The sequence below is a fragment of the Melanerpes formicivorus genome, unplaced genomic scaffold (genome assembly GCF_026170545.1).
Source record: "Melanerpes formicivorus ecotype bairdi unplaced genomic scaffold, bMelFor1.0.p_v2 SCAF_35, whole genome shotgun sequence".
Taxonomy (NCBI): Eukaryota; Metazoa; Chordata; class Aves; order Piciformes; family Picidae; genus Melanerpes; species Melanerpes formicivorus.
The window spans coordinates 6,971,709-6,993,985 of NW_027142387.1; the positions used below are offsets into that span (position 1 = coordinate 6,971,709).

The 22,277-nt window shown below is 45.6% G+C and overlaps 1 protein-coding gene across 5 annotated transcripts in view; it reads left to right on the forward strand.

Moving 5' to 3' along the window:
• Positions 1–22,277, forward strand: part of PPP1R9A (protein phosphatase 1 regulatory subunit 9A) — a 144,529-nt gene that overhangs the window by 6,231 nt on the left and 116,021 nt on the right. The window lies entirely within an intron of this gene.

Sequence of the window (22,277 nt, forward strand, 5' to 3'; positions counted from 1 at the left end):
GCCTTGAGAGAGAGCAGGGTGGGAGATCCCCTGCTCTTTGTCCTGGGTGCCTTCAGCCTATTACTCATGTGGGGAAACAGAAGTGAGAGCGTGTGGAAGGCTGGCAGGGGAGGAGAGTGGGCAGTGGAAGTTGTGGCTGATGAAAAGCTGCTTCTCAAGACTTCCTCCCTTCTCTCTGCCACCTTCCATATCTCACTTGGCAGCATCAAGCAGCGTAACCCCAGGCAGGCTGCCAGTAGCATCAGGTCACAGTGGGACCTTGAAGGCCCACGTTCAGATCCCAGCCCCCCCAGGCTCATTTCTCTGGGCTCCTGTGCTGTCTTTCTCACAGTGCTGCTGGTTTGGCTCTGGCAAGCAATTCCTGCCTGGCAGAGAGGTGTCGAGGGCAAAGGGACTTTTGGAGTTCATGAGGTTCTTGCTCATGGTCAGGAGATGTTGAGAGGTGATTCTGCCACTCTGCTCTGGTGAGACCTCATACAGAGTATTGTGTCCAGCTCTGGGGCCCTCAGACAAGAAGGACTTGGACCTGATGGAGCAGGTCTGGAGGAGGGTTGTGAAAATGATCAGGGGGTTGGAGCACCTCTGCTATGGGGACAGACTGGGAGAGTTGGGGTTGTTCAGCCTGGACAAGAGAAGGCTCTGGGGAGACCTTATACCTGCATTTCAATATCAGAAGGGGATCTACAGGAAGGCTGGGGAGGGACTCTTTAGAAGGGCTTGTAGTGATAGGATGAGGGGCAATGGTTTGAAATTGGAGCAGGGGAGATTCAAGTTGGACATAAAGAGGAAGTTCTTTACAAAGAGAGTGGTGAAATACTGGTTGCTGAGAGATGTGGTTGAGGCCACATCCCTTGAGACATTCAAGGTCAACACTGATGGGACGCTGAGCAGCCTGATTTAGTTGGAGATGTCCCTGCTGACTGCGGGGGGGCTGGACAAGATGACCTTCTGGGTGTCCTTTCCAACCCAGCTCATTCTGTGATTCTATGACCTGCATTCTGTCCCCTCACACAGCGCTAGTGGACAAACCTACCTGATTACTCCTGTAGCCATCTGTTAGGTGATAATGAAGCTTACTAACTGAACAGACAGCAACCAGCTAAGAATGTTTCTGTTCTAGGCAATTTTCTGGGCATAAATGGTTTCATTAATAGTTTCATGAGCATCACCTCATGCATTGCATAACTGAGAAAGCAAAAAGACAAAGCGGTACAGGAGCATCTTCTGAACTGTGCAAAACTGCTTTCTCTCGATTAAAATGGGGCAATTTGTACTTAACTACTTTGCTAGATAATAGTGTGAAAAGTCCAACCCAAACTCTTGATGTTCAGCATTGATTTCACAGCATTGCACCTCTGCTCTTCTACAGGTAAGCTCTGAAATAACAAAATTGCCATTTGAATGTGGAATCTGTGAAATGAGCATGTGGTTATTGCCATAAATTGTTACTTGGAAGGCTTCCAACAGGTTTAGACCAACCTCTTAAAACGGTTTTTTTTCCAAGGGATTTTTTAGGCAGAAGTGTGAGAAGTGAGTGATCAGGAGTGCTGAATCTGAAGAGCAAAGAGCTTTCAGTTATGACCACGGAGAATCTTTTCTGTCTCTTCAGGGGACATGCTGTGGTCCATGAAAAGTAATGAAGTATGAGCAGAAGGATGAATAAATAAACTATTACTAATCAAATTGATGAAGATTGAATTCTGCTCATCTTCCAAGCAAGGAAGAGGCCTAGTTACTGAGAAACTCAAAGACTCACATCAAGAGGTGAAGGAATCATAGAATCACTTCGATTGGATGAGATCTAATAGATAATCTGCTCTAACCTTTGTGCCATGGGCAGGGATGCTTCACAAGTAGACTTGGCTGGTCAAGGCCTCATCCCGCCTGGACTTGAACACCCCCACAGAGGAGACATCCACAACCTCCTGGGCAACCTATTCCAGAGCCTCACTACTCTTGTACTGCTTCCTAAGATCCAGTCTAACTCTACTCTCCTTCAGCTTCAAATCATTCCCCTTTGTCCTGTCACTAGACACCCTCATGAAACATCCCCCTCCAGCCTTCCTGTAGGATCCCTTCAGGTATTGGAAGGCAGCTCTAGGGTCCCCCCTGAGTCTCCAGGCTGAATAACCCCAGCTCCCTCAGCCTGTCTCATAGCAGAGGTGCTCCAGCCCTTGGATCATCTTTGTGGCCTCCTTTGGACCCACTCCAACAGCTCTGTGTCCTTCGTATGCTGGGGACACCAGAACTGGAAGCAGTGTTTGAAGCGGGGTCTCAGCAGAGCAGAGTCAAGGGGCAGAATTCCCTCTCTTGCCCTGCTGACCACACTCCCCTTGAGGAAATTCCTTTACAGTTTGTAATTCCAGTATCACATCTCCCATACTCCATGGGCCATTTACTGTGCTGTGGAATTATGGGGTATGTTTGCTATCTCATCTCTGTTGAAAGTTCCATTTGAGGAGCATGTGGCTGCCCAGGGCCCTTTGCAGGCATGGAGGGTTTCTAGGTATTTAGAGTGTGGCGTTGTTAAGGTGAGCAGTTGTCTGAGTCTGTGGGAATTCAGGTCAGCTTGGTGTTGTTCAGTGCTAAAAGGCCCAAGAATTTGTGCTGTTAGTAAAGGTAGACATGAGTGTGTTGATGGGCATGCTGATCTTTAGTTGATATTCGTGTTTATATCATGTTACAATGGCCTTTGTCAGGTCTGGCCAGCTCTTGTGTTATTGTCTTTCTGCTCAGGGATAGAACTGAAACTCTCTAAGGTGAGTGCAAGAAATGTTCAAGAAACGTGTGGACATGGCACAGTGGGATGTGGTTTAATGGTCATAGTGGTCTTAGGTTGATGATTGGACTCAGTGATCTTACAGGGTTTTCCAACCAAAACAATTTTATGATTCTGTGAAACAGTTTAGGTAAATATGATGAGGGAAAACTCCACCCTTTTTTTGCCCAAGGATACTTTTCTGCACAAAACCAAACCAAACCCCAGATACTCTGTGATTTATTGGCCTTTTGTTGAATTTTGCAGGGTCTCCTGAGGGTTGCACTACATGCTGCTTCCCAAAAATTGTGGTACAAAATTCATTAACTCATGGCTACCCACACTCTAGCAAATGGAAATATATTAATTGTCCAAATCACAGTTATTTTGGAACCATGCTTCCTCCGTTCTGGATAGATTGAGGACAGAAGAGTAACATTCATCTCTTCTCCTCTCTCCAAGTCTATGACGTCTGGTATCTTGATGGCTGATGGCTGCATCTTCAGTCAGTGCCATATCTCTGGCACCAGATACACATTGGAACATTTAAAGTTGTTAGCAGCAATTGGTGTCTCCTGCTGGGCCTCCTTTTGCAACCTTCTGCTTCACTGACTTGGCCCTACCTAGCAAAGGAGCTGGAGTGAACTGGGGAGTGTAATCAAACCGTATGGCGGACAGCAGGCAGCTCGTGGTACACTGAGAGGGTGTCTTGGTCTGGAGAGGGAAGGAGACTCAGTTCTTTCGACTATTCCTGTGTTATGAAATCAGCGGCACAAACGAGGCCAAAATACCAACAGCGAGGCTGTTTGTTAGCAGAATAAAGTGGACGGAACAGAAGAAGGGAGAGGGGGAGGGAGAAGAGGAAAGGGATTATATTACCACGCCCCCTACTTCCCAAGGCTATTTGGGTCTGTGGAGGAAGGGTGCTGCTGCTTTGGCTTGGAGGAGGTGTCATCCTTGTTGGCTGTGTTGTCCTCTGCTGGAGGAGAGGAGGGAGAGATCCCAAAGTCCAAGTCCTTCTCTGAGCAGCCTCTTCAGTTCCATGAGTTGCAGCAGGTGGAACTTAAGACATGGAGAGAGGTTCCTCCTAGTCTGCTGCTTGCCTTTTCTCCTGTGTCTGTCCTTTTCTCTCCTTGTATTTTCTTCTCCATTTTTCTTCTCTTGAGCAGGTATTACTCAGGTGTTTTATACATTTTTATTGGTCAAAATTATTTTTTTAGGTATGTGTCTAGGTGGTGAATCCTTTGTCCTCTTCACCATCCTCCCTTTCCAGGGTAACTGATGGGTTGAGATGATCTTGTCTCTGCACATTCCAGAGGGTCCTTATCCAGTGGCTCACCATCCCCTCCCTTGGCAGCTATTGTCTGGGTGAGGAGCAAAGGTGATTTTATCTTTGTTGATTCACATCAAGAGAGACAAGATTTAGTCTCTTACAGAGAGTTTAGCCCAAGCTGCTGCATTTTTCAAGGTTCCATGAGGCTTCCATGGGGTGCAGAGATGGTGAAGGCACCTCTATGCAGACCCCTCTGAGTTTTGGGGTGACATGATATAGCTAGTGGCTCTTCTGTGCTGCTGCTAGTTACGCTCACTAGTGATGGAGCCTCACATTCTTCCTTTCTTTTGCCATGCAGCTTGACTGAATCTTAGAGCCTGCAGCACTTCAATTCTCCAGATCATGTTTTCTTCAAGTGGTCTTCAGGAATTGGGATTTGTGCTGTCCTGGTTTGAGGCCAGGCAGGTCCTCTCTGGCCCCTAAGAGGGCAAAAGAATGACACTCACGCAAATGGATTGTGAAGTGATGGGAAATTTAAATGGAAAAGCAATTAGTGTTTTACAGAAACTACGAGCGCAGCGACAAAAGAATCCCAAAGCATAGAGAGTCCCTTGCAGCACACCAAAAGGTCTCCAACCTTTCCCATCTCTTCACCTTAGGGTACACCCAAACCCCCCAGGGCTCTTTCTTCCCTCCCCCACTGCTAGGCTAGTCTCAGGCTGGCCAGGTCTAAGACTGCCCCCCTCTTCCGCCCCCCCAGCTTTAGGCCTAGAGATACTCCCCCAGCATTACCTGATAGGGAGCATCTCCCACAGGGCAGAGAGGGAAGAAAGAGGAAGAGAATGACTTTGCAGATGGATTTATAGGGTGCAGGATATTATGGGTATGAAATAGGCTGTTTCCTTTGACGACATGCTGGGTTGGACACTTGGACACCGGAAGTGTATGTGGCAGGAGCAGGAGGCACCCAGCCTGAGCTACCACATGTGCTTCTCTCTCACTCTTTTTTTTTTTTCCCAAGTGACCCTTTGAAGAGGTTTTACAAGTAGTGTGGTGACCAGTGAAGTCTGGAATCTAAATGTCACCCGTATTTACCTGTTGTTTTGAAATTTGGTAGGACCCCTGTGGTGAGTTTTCTTGCTAAAAGACAGTTGAAGGAACAAGTCTTTCTTTGCGATGTTGCTTAATTCTCTTGGTAAAGTGTATTCAGGAACATAAATAGTGAGGAAAAAAGAATGTGAAAGAATCACGGAATTGTAAGGGTTGGAAAGGACCTCAAAGATCATCCAGTTCCAACCCTGCTGCCATGGGCAGGGACATCTCACACTACATCAGGTTGCTCAGAGCCCCATTCAGCCTGATCTTAAAAACCTCCAGGGATGGGGCCTCCACCACCTCCCTGGGCAACCTGTTCTAGTGCCTCACCACCCTCTTGGTGAAGAACTTTTTCCTAACATCCAATCTGTTGCTCCGTTCCCCCTAGTCATGTCACTACCTGACATCCTAAAAAGTCTCTCACCAGCTTTTCTGTGGGCCCCTATAAGATACTGGAAGGCCACAAAAAGGTCTCCTTGGAGCCTTCTCTTCTCCAGGCTGAATAACCCCAACTCTCTGTCTGTCTTCGTAGGAGAGGTGCTCCAGCCCTGTGATTATCCTCACAGCCCTCCTTTGGACACATTCCAGCACATCCTTATCTTTCCTGTAATAGGGCCTCCAGACCTGGACACAGTAATTTGCCACTGTGATTACTTTGGAAACTTCTGCCCTCTCAAACATAATTTTTTTAATCTGGTAAACGTCAAAATAAAGTACGCTGGAAACAATTGCAAGTTCCAGTGTTTGCCTGATTCAGTGCTTAGTTTGGTGTTTACCTGTTGTTAAAATGTTAGTGAACTGTTTTGGGTCATGTAAGTAATAATTGAAGGTTAAGCACTGTTGTGGCCACCTGTCTGGCACTGTGTGGTGGGATGAGAAGGAGAAAATACAGCCAAAGACTTGGGGGTCGAGACAAAAGCCAGGGAGGGTTCACTCAGCAGCTGTGGTCGTGGGCTGAAGAAACATTTGACTTGGGTAAAGAAAGTCAATTTAAACAACAAAGCCACCACCAGTTCAGTAGTTGAGTCACAGCAGGACAATGATAGATGCAGCTGTATCTTAACACTCTCCTTCCATCATTCTTCTCCTCCTGGAACCAGCTATGCTACCTTCTCCTCAGTGGTGCAAGGGGGTCATGGAATGGGAGTTGTGGTCAGTTCTGGTTCATTCTTTGTTTCTGTTGCTTCTCCCTCCTTGCACTTCCCTGCTGCAGTGTGGCTTTCTTTTCTTGCAAGATAGTTCTCCATGAAGTCCTATCAGTGTGAGTACCTTAAATGGGCTGCAGCCTGGTTGGAAAAGACCTGAGTCCAGTCATAACCTTGCATCTCCCTGTTAGACCATGTCCCTAAGCTTCTCAAAGGAGGTCCTCCAAGTGATGGACTACTCTAGTGTGACCTTCCCTCAGAGTCACAAGCTTGTATGGAGCAATCCTCTGCTCCATCATGGGGTCCTCCATGGGCTGTAGGTGGAACTCTTCTCCACTGTTGATTTCTAAGGGCTGCAAGGGCTCACCACAGACCAGAAGAGGATGGCTCTCTTGCATGCCTCCCTCCCTCCTTTCTTCCTGACTTTGGTGTCTTCATGGTTGTCTCTCTCCTGTTCAACTCCTCTCCCAAACCAAAGAAATTGCCCAACAGTTTTTCCCTCTCTTAAATATGTTACCACAGAGCTGTTGCTTCATAGCCTTGGTCAAAGGCAGGTCCAACTTGGAGCTGGAGGAGCTTCCTGAAGCTTCTTACAGGGGCTTCTCCACTAGCCCACTTCCCAAAGCCCTGGCATGCTCAAACCTAACACACCTCCCTCAAGCACTGTGCTGTCCCTGACTCTAAACTCACCACTGCTTCTATTTGTGTTTTACTGAAGTGAACATGGAGTTGGATTCAGGTGATCTCCAGATCTCCCTCCCAACCCCACTAAGCCTGTGATTCTATAAATGAAATCGCCCCAGTGGCTGTTAGGACACTTACTGAAGGCAGATCTGGAAGACAGGACTTGCAGGAAGATCCTGAGGGTGTATTACATTTGAAATTATTCCAGAATGTGAGGAATTTATCCACTTTTGGGTGGGTTAATTAAGGACCTTTACAGATAAAGGTCATAGAATTGTTTTGGTTGGAAAAGACCTCTGAAATTATTGAGTCCAGCCATCAACCTAAGAGGACATGGCCATTAAACCATGTCCTGAAGTGCTGTGTCCACACGTTTCTTGAACACTCCTGGGGATGGTGATTCCCCCATCTCTCTGGGTAACCTGTTCCAATGCCTGCCCAGGCTTCCAAAGTGTGACCAGGCAAAGCTTCCTTCTAAAATGACTGAAAGAATAGTTTTCTTCCCTTAAATTTGGGTCTCTACTCTGGCTCCTGTGTCCATGATTTGTTTTACAACATGGAGTAGGTGGCAGTTGTGGCTAAAGCATGAAACTATTATTAAGTAGGCTTAGACTCCATCTCCTTTAATGTTGAATAAATCCCTAAACCTTTATGCTGGTGTTTGACTTCTGTAAAATGGGCAGCAAGCTAGTTAATTAATTTCATTAATCTCAATATATGAAGTACTTTGACATACTGAGCCTCTGCATGGGTAGCTTGAAATATGGATTATTTTGCTACATAAAATCATCACCTACCTTTTTCAGGTATTGGGCAATATGGGAATTCTACAGACTTGAGGAGTAATAAAATATCTGCAAGGCTTGTGGTACTAACTTTATTTGTTCAAGTTAATGATGTAAAACTAGGGTCTTTGTTCTGGTGGTGGAGTCTGTGGGGCATTTTGGGAGCCTGGGCTTTTATTTGTTACATTTTTTTATGATGTTGGTCTCTTCTCCCTAGAAACAAGTGTTAGGAGGAGAGGAAATGGTCTCAAGTTGCACCAGGGGAGGTTAAGGTTGGCTATGTGAAGAAGCTTCTCGACTGAAAGGGCTCTCAAAGCCTGGCACAGGCTGCCCAGGGAGGTGGTTGACTCCCCATCCTGGAGGTGTTTCAAAGAGGCTGAGATGTGGTGCTGAAGGCTATAGCTTAACCCCAGCCTTGGCAGAGTTAGAGAATGATCAGACTGGATGATCTTAAAGGTTTTTTTCTAACAAAATGATTTTCTGGTTCTGCTCTGTGTTTCTGTGTTGAACCTGGGATCAGGATTAAGAGAGAAACAAATATGAAAAGTGGAAATTCTGATAGTGAAATAAAGATGAATCCTGGAAGTTCCCAGTGCTCAGGTTTCTAGGGTACTGGGTGAAAGAAGCTGTATTTGAGAAAGGCTTCTAGCAAACATCTCAAAGCAAACAGAACACTCTCAAAATACAATTGGTATGTAACTGCTGAAGAGCAAATAGCAGTCACTGTTGTTTCAGAAAATAAGAGGTGCTTCTGGCAGCTGGAAAATTATTAATATCTATTTTCAATAGCAGAACAATAGAAAAGAAACCTTTCACAAATAATCAGAGGCAGGGAGGCAAAGGGAAAAGTGGAATCCATGTGGATGGATGGATGAGACATAGCATATGTCAGATGGAATTAGTGTCTGCCTTTGATAGGACAGAAAACCTTGTTAAAAATTTCAGGAGCTTTGTCTCAGCAAGCTGGAGCACACTAATGTCATTGGTTGCTGCTGGGACATGGGGAAGCCTTCTCACTGCATAGGGTTGCAGTAAAATCTGTGTGACTGGGAGGACTGAAGTAGTGGGGATGGATTTATGAGCCAAGAAGTTTCACTCTAAGCCAGTGACTCACTTCTATGGGATGACAGAGGAGACAGCCACTCTGCCTTGTTCTTGCAGCATGGCAGCAGCAACCTGCAGTGCAGTGCAGCTGTGAGGAAGGAAAATGGCATTCTAGATGCATAAAGCTAAATATTTTGTTAGTAGCATTTTATAACTCACTGTGGAGGCTTCATCTAGAAGGTGCCTGGTGGCTTCTCCTTGAGGAGAGTCAGTTTGCAGGAGGAGCTGCTGTGACTTGGTGCTCTTACCTGTCTTTTGCTTGGTTAATTCTAGCATAAAAAAAAGAAGGGGCGGGGGGCTTAACACATTTATTTTGCTCACTGAGGGATGACAGTGCCTGAAAAAGAGCATAATTGCTCTCTTGGTATATTCATAAAGAAAAAGCACCTGAAGGCTAAGGGGCAGTGTTCCACTTTTAAGGTGGAATTGAGCATTTTCCACCTTAAAGAACTGTAGTAGCAGACACTCTCTCCCTATGCTCCTAACAGAGTGCTGTGTTATCTGACAGTCTCTGCTCAGCCTGTGAAGGAGTTTCCTTCAGTACTGTTGAACTTTCTGGCCACAATTAATCTATTAAAAAGAAACATGAGAGGGTACAAAGCTATAGATGTGCCTCTGTAGTCTCCTTTTTAATCCAGGAAGGATTCTAGTGAGAGCAGAATCTAATGGTACTTGCAAGAGTTGATTCAAGAGACCTGTTGGATCACTCAGATGTTTCCATATGCTAAAGTCAGTGGAAGGGGTAGAGGCAGCATTTCTGAGACCCATTTGCATTTTGTTATTGCACATCCAGCTGCACTTCTCAGTCTCTGCACATCTGTAACTTTTTAGGTCCCTCTTTGCAGTTTCCATCTGCCTTAGTATTCAGTGCATAACCTCGAGGGCATAAGATGCTGGTTCATACTACAAGAATATATTTTATTAGTCAGAATCTGCTGCATGTAGTCCTAGGGCCTTCTATTTTCTGAACTGCCTGTATTTCAAATTTACTGTTCACATGATTTGTTTAAAACCAATAAGCTCCGGAGGCTTTAAAAAGTCATGCTATCAAACTCCTGTCTAATTCCTCTGATTATGGCTTTTATGATGAAAAAGCATCCCAAGGTTTCAGCCAGCTTGCAGTCATGGTTTTATCTTTGTAAGCTTGCAGTCATTTTTAAGATGGACTCTGACATCCTTAAGTACTGACATGTTTAGATTCTGAAGATACGTGAATTCCATCGTATTCCATCCAAGAGGGCCAATGGCATCCTGGCCTGCATCAGGAACAGTGTGGCCAGCAGGAGCAGGGAGGTCATTCTGCCCCTGTACACTGCACTGGTTAGGCCACACCTCGAGTACTGTGTCCCGTTCTGGGCCCCTCAGTTTAGGAAGGATGTTGACTTGCTGGAACAAGTCCAGAGAAGGGCAACAAAGTTGGTGAGGGGTTTGGAACACAAGCCCTATGAGGAAAGACTGAGGGAGCTGGGGTTGCTTAGCCTGGAGAAGAGGAGACTCAGGGGTGACCTTATTGCTCTCTACAACTGCCTGAAGGGAAGTTGTAGACAGGCAGATGTTGGTCTCTTCTCCCAGGCAGCCAGTACCAGAACAAGAGGACACAGTCTTAGGCTGCGCCAGGGGAGGTTTAGGTTGGATGTTAGGAAGAAGTTCTTCACAGAAAGAGTGATTGCCCATTGGAATGGGCTGGCTAGGGAGGTGGTGGAGTCGCCGTCATTGGAGGTGTTCAGGAGGAGACTTGATGGGGTGCTTGGTGCCATGAGTTAGTTGTTTAGGTGGGTTGGATTGGTTGATGGGTTGGACATGATGATCTTGAAGGTCTCTTCCAACCTGGTTTGGTTTATTCTAAATATTTAAATGTTTACCTGTTAGCTCATCCTCCTTAGGAGCCCAGACATACCTGGTCATTGATGCTAACTGGGGTGATTGCCTCATAGCTGGTTTTGTGCATGGACTGCTTGAACAGAATCCTCACAAGAAATTTTTTCTTCTGTTTTTTTTTTTTTCCACAAGGAAAAATCAGAGAGAACTCAGGAATCTAGAGATAAAAGCAAAGTGCACTAATGTAAATGAGAGTGTTCCAGTGCGGTGTTTGGGAGCATGAGACTACAAAAGTTGTATAGTTCTTTTTTCCTTTAATGGTTGGACTTGATGATCTTTGAAGGTCTTTTCCAACCCAAACAATCCTGGTTTTTAACCCTTTTATTAGTCTAGTACGTTGCCTAAAAACTCCCAGCTTGATGTTTTGCCCATTTCTTTCATGTTGTTATTTAAGGTGGAGGGAAATAGCATTAAACAGAAGACTTTTTTTTTTTCCTTTCTGTCTGTAGGGCCAGTAAAGCAATTTCCAGCCTTAACAGCTATAAATCCAAATTAACTGCTGAGACTTACTGTGGTTTACTTACAAGTGCATGACCAGTCATTACCAGTAAGTCTTGGCTGTTAAAAAGGGGAAGGTATGCTTGACCAACCCATAACCTTCTCTAATGAAATGAGTGGCTTGGTTAATGAAGGGAGAGGAATGGATCTTGTCTACGTTCACTTTAGTAAGGCTTTGGACATAACATCCTCATAGAGAAGCCGATGAAGTAGAGGCTGGATGAGCAGTGAAGGGGTCTGAGAACTGGTTGAACAGAGATATCAGACAGGAATCTCATGAAGTCCAAACTGCTGTACTTGGGGAGTAGAAGACCTGTTTGTCTATGCTTGAGGCCTGCCTGTTTGTATAGAATGAACAACAAGAAGGTTGGAAAAGACCTCAAAGATCATCAAGTCCAACCCGTCACCCAAGACCTCCTGACTACTAAACCATGGCTTCAAGTGCCATGTCCAGTCACTTTCTGAATGGTTCCAGGGACAGTGACTCCACCACCTCCCTGGGCAGCCCATTCCAATGGCTAACAACTCTTTCTGTGAAGAACTTTATCATCTCCTTGAGCCTAAACCTCCCCTGGCACAGTTTGATACTGTGTCCTCTTGTGCTGGTTGCCTGGGATAAGAGACCAACCCCCACCTGGCTACAACCTCCCTTCAGGTAGCTGTAGACAGCAATAAGGTCTCCCCTGAGCCTCCTCTTCTCCAGGCTAAGCAACCCCAGCTCTCTCAGCCTTGCCTCATAGGGCTTGTGCTCGAGGTCTCTCACCAGCTTCTTTGCCCTTCTCTCAAGTGTCTCAATATCCTTCTTAAATTGAGGGGCCCAGAACTGGACACAGTACTCAAGGTGTGGCCTAACCAGTGATGAGTACAAGGGCAGAATGACTTCCCTGCTTCTGCTAGCCACACTATTCCTGATGCAGGCCAGGATGCCATTGGCCTTCTTGGCCAGCTGGGCACACTGCTGGCTCATGTTCAGCTGGCTGTCAACCAGTACCCCCAGGTCCCTTGCTGTTTGGCTCCTCCGACCCCAGCCTGTAGCACTGCATGGGGTTGTTGTGACCAAAGTGCAGCACCTGGCACTTGGACTTGTTAAATGCTATCATGTTGGACTCTGTCCATCTGTCCAGCCTGTCAAGGTCCCTCTGGAGAGCCCTTCTACCCTCTAAGAGATCAACACCTGCCCCCAGCTTGGTGTCGTCTGCAAATTTACTGATGATGGACTCAACCCCCTCATCCAGATCATCAGTAAAGATATTGAACAGGATGGGGCCCAGCACTGATCCATGGGGCACACCACTAGTGACTGGCTGCCAGCTGGATGTGGCACCATTCACCACCACTCTCTGGGCTCAGCCCTCCAGCCAGTTCCTAACCCAGCACAGAGTGCTGCTGTCCAAGCCATAAGCTGACAGCTTGGCCAGGAGTTTGCTGTGGGGGATGGTGTCAAAGGTCTTGCTGAAGTCCAGGTAGACTACATCCACAGCCTTCCCCACATCCACCAGGCAGTCACCTGATCATAGAAGAAGATCAGGTTGGTGAGGTAGGACCTGTCCTTCCTGAATCCATACTGGCTTGACCTGATCCCTTCAGGTGTGCTGTGATTGCCCCCAAGATGATCTGCTCCATAATCTTTCCTGGCACTGAGGTCAGGCTGACAGGCCTGAAGTTTGCAGGTTCCTCCATCTGGCCCTTCTTGTGGATGGGCATTGCATTGGCCAGTTTCCAGTCACCTGGGACCTCTCCAGTGAGCCAGGACTGGTGAAAAATGACAGAGAGCATCTTGGCCAGCTCCTCTGCCAGCTCTCTCAGCAGCCTAGGATGGATCCCATCCGGTCCCATGGACTTGTGAGTATCCAAGTGGCTCAGCAAGTCCCTGACTAATTCCTCATGGATTTCAGGGGTACTACACTGCTCCCTGACCCCATCTACCAGTTCAGGAGGCCAGTTGTCCTGAGTCCTTCTGCCTTAACTGTTGAAAATAGAGACAGAAGAGGACCTAGGGGTCTTGGTGATCACGAGGAGCTGGTAATGTGCCCTTGCAGCAAGGAAGGCTAATGGTACCCTGGGCTGTCTTAAGAGGAGTGTTGCCAGACTAGTTGAGAGAGTTGATCTTTCCCCTCTGCCTGACATTGGTGAGGCCACACTTGGAATTCTAGGTGGTGAGGTTTGGAACAGATTGTCCAGAGAAGTTGTGGAGACTCCAAGCCTCAAAGGCAGGTTGGCTGGGGCCTTGAGTAAGCTGGTCTAGTAGGAGGAGTCTCTGCTCATAACAGACAGGTTGTAGCTAGATGATCTTTAAAGTCCCTACCACCTCCAACCGTTCCATTGGTCTATAATTCTTTGTATTAAGTAGCTGATTGTGAAATGTGTGGCTTTGTATCCACAGCAGCTCTCAAAGTGCTGTTCATTTTCTGGTTGTTCTTACTCTCTCTACAGATCTTCTCTGATCTCACTCTTTGTCTTTGATAGCTTGCTTCTTCATTGCCTAAGACAACAAAACCTACATGTGCCATATGTTCCATGGCAGTTTTCCTTAGAACTGTCTGACACCTGAGAGGAGACAAAGCATCTTCTCTGGGACGTGTTGCGTGGAGTATCTCCTTCATTTGGCCAGCTTAGAAGCACATCTGCTGCCAGGGGAGGTTTAGGTTGGATGTTAGGAAAATGTCTTTGCTGCAATAGTGGTCAGGCATTGGAACAGGTTGCTCAGGGAGATTGTGGAGTCACCATCTCTGGAGGTGTTCCAGAAATGTGTGGACATGGTGCTTTAGAACATGGTTTAACGGCCATGATGGTGTTAGGTTGATGGTTGACTTGATGGTCTTAGAGGTATTTTCCAACCTTATGAATTCTGTCATTTTATTACCTACAAATGATTGTAGTGGTAATTCATCATAAAGCTTTGAAAGAGAAATTTGTTTCTCTAAAAAGTTCTGTAATTTATTCTTTCCTAATAAAGAGAATGCTTCCAAGGGTGTGGGGCATGCTTTAGCTGCAAGAAGTTTTGCAGCGCAAGGTAAACCTGGCAGGAGGCTGTGGCAGAAACGTCTGTTAAGGCTAAACACAGCATGACTTGTCTCTGGGATAAGGTATTTTTTGTTCTTTTCTGAACAAGAGTGGTACTATAACCATGAAATACTAGATCAAAGTCTTTGTCTTTTATGAGCGCTGCAATTCTAAGATACAGCATCACTTGGTGACTTGCTGAATAATAGCTGTCTTTTAGTGCCTGGCTTGGATTACTTGGAAAATGAAAGTCAAAATTTTATCTTTTGTCTCATGATGTGAAAAAAACCTCTAGGAATAGAAGGGGAAAAAACCAGGACTGTCCCTCATCCCCCTTTCAGACCTCAGATTTGATTAAGTTTCTGAAGTGAAGAAATGCCATTGTAGAATAAATCAAATCTAAAATGCTTTAAATCAGTTGCCTCTGCTAATATCCATGCCTGTGTGTTTGGTGTAGACAAATGCACCATGCAGTGCTGCCCTCAGAAATAAGATTTTCTGGGGGACTCCCAGCTCCACAGCCACTGTCACAACTCTGATCAGTAAATCAAGTTAGTTGTACTGATAGCAGATTTCTAGAAGTTGCAGCACCAGCTCTGATTCAGTTCACTGAGCCTGCATGCAAGAATTCCTGACAGGACATGATAGGAGTATCAAACCAAACTACACAGGACAGGATTAGCAGACAGCTGTGCTGGAAACCATCCTTACAGCATCACTGAGATAAATGTCATCTTCTGGACCATTTGGTCAGGCACATTGGGAATAGAAAATGAGGTGTCAGCATGCACAGGGCAACTGGACAGGCATAATGATGGCCATGACCTGAGGAAGTGCACATGTACTGATTTTTCTGCGCCTGCACTGCATTTGGCAATGCTGAACAGAGTAGGGGTCAGGAGAGCTGCAAAACTGACAGGCAGTGCTTCCTTTTGTCATGGCAGCAAGTAATGGTAGGAAGGCTACACAGAACATGGACAGGCTGGATCAATGGCCCAAGGCCAGTGGGATGAGATTCAACTAGGCCAAGTGCTGGGTCCTGCGTTTGGTTCACAACAACCCCACGAAGGTTCCAGGCTTGGGACAGAGTGGTTGGAAACTGCCTGGTGGAAAGATGCCAGGGGGTGGTGGTTGAGCCAGCAGTGTGCCCAGGTGTCCAAGGAGGTAAACAGCATCCTTACCTGGGTCAGAAATAGTGTGGCCAGCAGGACCAGGGAAGGGATTGTCCCCCTGGACTTGGCACTGGTGAAGTGTGGTGGGCTGAAATTTCCCCCCAGCATTAACTTGGGGTCAGAGACCAGGGAAGCTGCTCCACTGCCCTGCCTCGTCCCCTGTCCCAGGAGAGAAAAGGAGCAGAGAAAGCAGGGGTTAGACTTAACTAAAACAATGCAGCCAAGGTCAGCTGAAAAGCAGGTTAATCTCTCCTGAGCAGAGGAAGCAGAGAAGAGATCAGAAAAGAGAAAGGATTGTTGTGGTACAGCCCGTCTTAGACTAGATATTTCTCCAATGAATTTGTTTAGAATAATCCTTAGTTTTTGTTTATTACACCCAACAGTAATTTATTTGTTTCTACATTTCTGCTCAAAATCTGTAACTACATTTTAAAGGTATAGCCTAAAACCACCATATGAAGCCACAACTTGAGTGCTGGGTTCAGTTGTGGGGCCCTCACTACAAGAACAACATTGGGATGCTGGAGCAGGTCCAGAGAAAGGCAACAAAGCTGGGGAATGGTCTGGAGAACAGGTCTGGCGAGGAGCAGCTGAGGGAACTGGGGTTGTTTATTCTAGAGAAAAGGAGAGGAGACTGAGGGGCAACCTTCTGGCTCTCTACAACTCCTTGAAAGGAGGTTGGATTGAGGTAGGAGTTGGTCTCTTCTCCCTAGTGATGAGTGACAGGACAGGAGGAAATGGCCTCGAGTTGCACCATGGGAGGTTTAAGTTGGATGTTAAACTTCTGGACTGAAAAGATTCTCAAAGCCTGGCACAGGCTGTCCAGGGAGGTGGTTGAATCCACATCCTTGTAGGTGTTTCCAGGAGGCAGAGATGTGGTGCTGAGGGACATGTTTTATTTAGCATAAGACTTGGCAGAGTTAGAGTATGATTTGCCTTGATGATCTTAAAGGTCTTTTCCAATGAAAACAATTCTGATTGAAAAGAAGTAAATATGAATGGGAAAGTTTAGAACATACAAAACTGGAGCATGGTGTAGTACAGCTAAAGAAGGTGACAGTGTTTAAAAGCTTGTAAAACTGAGATGACTTAGGGAAGTTTTTTCTTAGATGGAGACATAATAATGGCCCTTGGAGAGCTGAGAGGGAGTCTCTGCAGGACCTGCTGATGCACTTAGCCACCTCTGCTAAAAGCCTAGCAGGGAGATTGCAGCACATTATTTAGCTAAAATCACAACAACCTCCATGTCATGGAACAGAGGGGTTTCAGCTGAAGGTTTTTCTGGTGTTCTCACAGCCCTGATGAAGTTTAATATGGACTTGGCAATATTTTACCTGTTTTACAGCCTCACCTCACTGATGTGTACCTGTGTGACCTGCCCTAAGTGATCCTGCTTTGGCAGGGGGATTGGACTCAGTGATTGCCAGAAATTCTATTATCTGCTCAATCACAGATTTTTAGTTAGTACAAAAATGTTGTGAGCTAACTTTCACCAACTGATAACACCATAAATATTGGCTTACAGCCCACACTTTGTGATCATAGAATCACAGAATGTTAGAGGTTGGAAGGGACCTCCAGAGATCATCCAGTCCAACCCCCATGCCAGAACAGGGTCACCTAGGGCAGGCCACACAGGAAAACATCCAGGTGGGTTTTGAATGTCTCCAGGGAAGACGACTCCACAACTTCTCCAGGCAGCCTGCTCCAGTGCTCCATCACCCTCACCATAAAGAAGTGTCTCCTCATGTTGAGGTGGAACCTCCAGTGTTCCAGCTTGTACCTGTTCCTTGTCCTATCACTGGGTACCACTGAAAAGACCCTGGCACCTGTATCTTGACTTCCACCCCTCAGATATTTATGGATGTTGATGAGATCTCTCAGCCTTCTTTCTTCCAGATTAAACAGCCTCAGGTCTGGCAGTCTGTTTTCACAGCAGAGATGTTCAAGTCCCCCAGTCAATCCTTGTAGCTTTGTTGAACTTTATCCAGTAGATCCCTTTCTCTCTTGAACTGAGGAACCCAAAACTGGATGCAGCATTCCAGGTGTGGTCTCAACAGGGCAGAGAGAGAGGACCTGCTGATAATAAATAATATTTGTTTCTCCAACCAGAGAAACATTTCTTGATGCTTTCCCATCCTGTTACAGCATCTGTTGAAACCTGACTCGTATTTGTTAGGTTGTCTCTGCCATTAGGCTGTTTGAAAGTGGTGGTCCAGCAGTGACAAAGTCTAACACTTCACTAACCTAAAACAATTTGAATATGAAGCATTCCTCAAGAGGGGTGTGGAAAGGCAGATAAACCATTCATGAGTAAAGAAGGTAGAATCATTTTAGAGCCAGGATAACCAGGCTTTCTTATTCATGTTGGGAAGCTGCCCTGGTTTTGCTACACAGTCAGGGCTTTATTGAGGTGTTCTCTTGATGGCTAGAATGTCACTTTGCATAATGGTTATAAATAAGTCCAGCAGATAACATAGTAGGAAGAGAAGCAGGCAGAGGAAGATGAAATAATGCTTGGTTATGCAACTGGAGTTAGTGGAAGAGAGAGGAGTCAAATGAGACCTTCAAATTGGGATGGTAAATAAAGCTTGTAAAATTTAGAGAACTGCTTTTGGGGAATCTTAGGTCCTTGATGAATTGATGTCATAACAGTACAGTTCAGAAGAAAAATGTTATTTGCTGTTTATGATGTGTACTCACTGAACTACAAGTGAAATTAACATGGGGACATGGCACTTTAGGACATGGTTTAGTGGCCACGGTGGTCTTAGATTGATGGTTGGACTTGATGATCTTGGAGGTCAAGATCTTTCTCAACCAAAACAATTCTGTAATGCTATGAAATCTGGAGAAAGAGCCAGGAGCTGCAGCTTCCAGTGTTGGAGCACTTGGCTTCCGCCTTCTCTACTGCTCTACCCTTCATCATTTTGGTTAAAGACAACCTCTCAGTGGTCTTCAGCATCTCCAGAACACACCTGCTGCATTGTCATAGATCTTTGCTAGCTGTGAAAGTAGGTTGCAGAAATTAAAAAGAATTATCACTCACATGTAACTCAGCCTGACACAAGTGAATTTTTCATAGAATCATAGAACATTAAGGATTGGAAGGAACCTCCAGAGATCATGAGTCCAACCCCTGTGCCAAAGCAAGGTCACCTAAGGTAGACCACACAGGAATGCATGCAGGATGGTTTTGTCTCCAGAGAGGGAGACTCTGAAAACTCTCTGGGCTGCCTGCTCCAGGTCTCCAGCACTCTCATAGTAAAGAAATTTTTCCTTATGTTGACATAGAACTTCCAGCTTGTAGCCATTGTTCCATGTCCTATCACTGGGCACCACCAAAAAGAACCTGGTACCTTCATCCTGACACCCACCCCTCAGAAATGTATAGACATTGATAAGATCCCCTCTCAGGCTTCTGTTCTCTAGACTGCACAGCCTCAGGTCTCTTGTTTTTCTGCATAGGAGAGATGTTCAAGTCTCCCAGTAATCCTTCTAGCCTTTGTTGGACTCTTTCCAAAAAGCCTTCCAAAAAACCTCCAAACTAAAGAAATGCAAAAAATATTCAGCAAAACCAAAACTGAAATTAATGTAGAGGAGGAAGTAAAAGATAGAGGCTTCAGCCTGTGATTTGAGTTGCTAGTGTTGACTTTCTTTTCTGCAGCAGACAATTGGGACTTGGTACTTGTTTGAAAATATTACCTGTCATGGATGTAATTATCTGCTGGGTCTATAGAAGTTGGAAGCTAATGAGCTCCCAGATTCTGTTCTCCTTTCCTTTGTATATCACTACCAAGCTATGCTCTGGGCACAAAAGAGATTTAAGAGTGGAGGGGCTGAGGTGTATGTATTGGTGCAGGCAGCAATATAAATCTGATCCACCTCAACGAAAATGAAACAAGATGACTGGGTACCAAAAGCAGTCCAGTTGTGGCTGTTTGGTGTGCAATAAAAAGCCTAATTTGCTTTGTAATGTAGCCATGTGATTTGTTTTAGTTTGTGTTACAGAAAAGAAGCCAAGCAAATTCTTCTTCCTGAGCCTGCCTGTTCAAATGCTAATTGCTGATGGATGGTTAGAGAATTTGCTAATAATTATATGCTCCTCACAACAAGAAATGGGGAAGTCAGTGATGCTTTGACAGAATGCTGTTTCTGCTAATACAAGGATGTAGTTTAGGAAGCTTCCAGTTTGAAGACAAAATTAATTTTGTGGTTGAACTGAGTGTGTAGGGTCCTGTGTGTACCTAAAGGAATGCTCTTCTCCATGTACCGGTTTTATGGTAAGCTTTTCTTCAGAATCTTAGACTGGTTTGTGTTGGAGGGGACCTTGAAGATCATCTAGTTCCAAGGCCCCTGCCATGGGCAGGGACACCTTTCCACTACACTGGGTTGTTCAAGGCCTCTTCCAGCCTAGCCTTGAACGCTTCCAGGAAGGGGGTGTCCACAACCTCCCAGGGCAGCAATTGAAGTAATTCAATTGAAGAGGTTTTTCTCTTGCCATTGGAGGGGCTCGCTGGTTCACCTTTATGTCATTCTGTAAAGGCAGCTGTATGTTGGTTTATGTCTTCTACAGCTGGGGGCATTTTTTCCTTTTTCCTGTGGTGGTTTCAAGCGTGGTTATGCAGCGAGTACAGTGACTATTCCTGTGCTGACCTATGACTGAAGGTGCTGGGAGCTTGATGCAGAGATCTTAAGCTAACAGAATTATTCCATCCCATTGAGAAGCTCTCTGGATTCCCAATCTTTTAAGTATCTTACAGGATGATAAGACCTAGCAGTTGGTTTTTTTGGTGTGTGCTACTGTATGCCACAGACTTTGATTTAGGTATTTCTTGTTTCTATTTTGCTAAGTTGTGGGCAGATGTAGGACAGCAGAATCCTGCTATTAGCGAGACACAAATTAGTGCCTCCCTCAGTGAATGAATTCTCTGTAGCCAAGCTAAGAATTTGAGGTTTGGTGTGATTTTTATTTTTCTTCCTCTCTGTGGGTATCTTAAGAGAATTCATTCCTTGTTGTCTTCTTTAAGTGGTTTGTAAGAGTCATTGTGTAATGTGGAGGGGTTTGTGTTTGAATCCACACAGGGTATTTTTCCATTATGTGGGGTTATCTTGCTGCTCTATCAAACCTTTTTTTTTTTTTTTTCTGCTGCAAATGAAGAAATGAGCCCACAAGAAACACATAACTGCAAATGAGAATTTAATGTGATATAAGGCTGTTTGCACTGAGGGCAAAGCTGTGCAGAGCCTTTTCAGTTTATATTCTTACAGAAGCCCCCCTGTTTTTTGCAGTTGGTGATGGGGTTTCTAGTTGAGGAGCAGCTTACAGGATTGACCTCTAAGAAGTATTTCAATTATGAGCTGGTCTTTACTCTTCCAAGTCTTTTCTAATGCTTTCAGAAAAGAAAAGGGGGAAAAAGGAAAAGGAAAAAAAAAAAGGAAAAAAAAAAAAGGTTGAGCACTGAAAAAGGAAACTAAGATAGTATCCCACAGTATAGAGTAACTGAAGGGACTCCATTGCAGATAATATGCAGTGGTGATGTATTAAAAATAGGGTTAGGTGGAAGGGATCTCAGAGATCATCTACTTCAACCTACTTGCCATGGGCTGGGATGCCTCTCAGCTATACTTGGATGCTCGAGACTTCATCCAACCTGGCCTTGAATACCTCCAGAAAGGAGGCATCCACAACCTCCCTGGGCAGCCTATTTCAGAGTCTTGTCCTGTCTCCAGACACCCTCATGAAAAGTCCCTCTCCAGCCTTCCTGTAGGTTCCCTTCAGGTATTGGAAGGCAGCTCTAAAATGAGCTACCCAGTTTAGACCCTGACACAAAGACAAATTCTGCCCCTCATGTGTCCCCTCTGTTGTGGCCTTGGGCCCTGGTTGCATGTCAGAGCTTCTGTCCCACATGGGAAACAGCCAAGCATCCCATTTTCCAGAAAACCCCTTTTCTACCTCCACAGAAGAAAATGGTCCTTTCCTCCCTGTGATAACCAGTGGCTGCAGCCTGGGAGGAACTTTCCTGGTTTGCATACTGTGTGTGTATTCACATGCCTTCAGTGAAAAACCTTGTTAGCAAGCCCATGTTGCTTGTGTTTTGCTTTGAATGCAAATTACAGTGTGGCCTGATGTTGCACATTGATAGATGTTGTGCAGTTAGTGCGAGAGGAAGAAGCAAGCCACACCTTGAAGGCACTATCTAAAGACAGCTGTTTTTATTTCTGGGTTATGTTTTCATTTGCTCTGAAGGACACCATTCTCTGTGGCTGAAACAGACTCATAGAGTGTTTTGGGTTGGAAGGAACCTTAAAGCTCATCTAGTTCCAGCCCCCCTGCTAGCTCATCTTCCTCAAGGCTTTGAACAGCCTGGCTTTAGATGCTTCCAGGGATGAGGCATCCACAACCTCCCTGGGCAGTCTGTTCCAGTGTCTCACCACCCTCACTGGAATGTCTCTTTCATCTCCAGTCTAAATCTGCCCTTCTCAAACTTCAGTCCATTCTCCCTCATCCTATCGCCACTAGCCCTTGTAAAAAGTCCCTACCCATCTTTCTCATAGGCCCCCTTCAGGTACTGGAAGGCCACTGTTAGGTCTCTGCAGAGTCTTTTCTTTTCCAGGCCGAACAACCGCAACTCTCTCATCCTGTCCACACATGGGAGGTTCTCCAGCCCTCTGATCATCTTCGTGGCTTGCACTGGACCTGCTCCAGCAGTTCTGTGTCCTTCTGTTGGGGGCACCAGAACTGTATACAGCACAGCAGAGGAGAGAGGGAGAATCACCTCACTTGTCCTGCTGAAACATTTGTACTCTCTAGTTTGTGCAGTCAGTCTAAATTTAAAAGTTTGCTGATTCATGGCATCCAGATACAAAATTGCAAATGTC